At 42.8% G+C, this 778-nt stretch overlaps 1 non-coding gene across 1 annotated transcript; it reads left to right on the top strand.

The window, feature by feature from the left end:
* Positions 1-417: 417 nt before the first annotated feature.
* Positions 418-489, top strand: Trnar-ucu (transfer RNA arginine (anticodon UCU)). Its single transcript has one exon. It is a non-coding gene; the product is annotated as a tRNA-Arg (tRNA).
* The last annotated feature ends 289 nt before the right edge of the window (positions 490-778 follow it).

Genomic DNA, 778 nt, shown 5'->3' with positions numbered 1-778 from the left:
CCACGCCTTTCGATTAGATCTTGAATGCCTTACCAATTCCGCTATTTGGGCGGCTGTGTCTCCTTCACATTCTGGGGTATTTATATTTAGTACAACTATATCTGACGCTTGAGGGTGGTAGCCAGCGCCACTCAGACTACACGGGGAGAAGGGGACCTTCTTTTCAACCCCCGGGGCGTGACGAGAACGTCTACAGCCTGTCATAAGCGGGTAACTGTCGGGAAACCCTCTAATGCTACCTTGGCATCAAGGCTGCCAGAACCGAGGCCCTCGCTAAGCTTTCGCAGGATAAACGGGTTGGAAAATGAGGGGCTCGTTGGGAAATACAGAAAGAAATGCCGGCAGTCTACCACCCTCAAGCGTCAGATACAGTTGTAGTAAATATAAATACCCCAGAATGTGAAGTGGAACACAGTCGCCCAGATAGCCGAATTGGTAAGGCATTCGAGGTCTAATCGAAAGGCGTGGGTTCGGTCCCCACTCTGGGCGCGTGTTTTTCTTTCTTTCTTTCGCACGCAATTAATAATAAAAAAAAACGTATGTAACGTCACTAACGGTAAAAAATGGTCTAATCATTCCCCTATGCTGCCTTTGGCGTTGTAGACTGCCGGCATTTCTTTCTGTATTTCCTAACGAGCCCCTCATTTCCCGACCTATCTATATATTTATTTATATATATATATATATATATATATATATATATATATATATATATAAATATATATATATATATATATATGGAGCACTTAAACTTTTGAAGATTGTAGAGAACACAAGA

This window comes from Haemaphysalis longicornis, unplaced genomic scaffold (genome assembly GCF_048455015.1).
Source record: "Haemaphysalis longicornis isolate Haplotype H1 unplaced genomic scaffold, Haemaphysalis longicornis Haplotype H1 scaffold_11, whole genome shotgun sequence".
NCBI classification, from domain to species: domain Eukaryota; kingdom Metazoa; phylum Arthropoda; class Arachnida; order Ixodida; family Ixodidae; genus Haemaphysalis; species Haemaphysalis longicornis.
The sequence above is the reverse complement of the archived record's forward strand: the minus strand, read 5'-3'. Positions and strand labels throughout refer to the sequence as shown.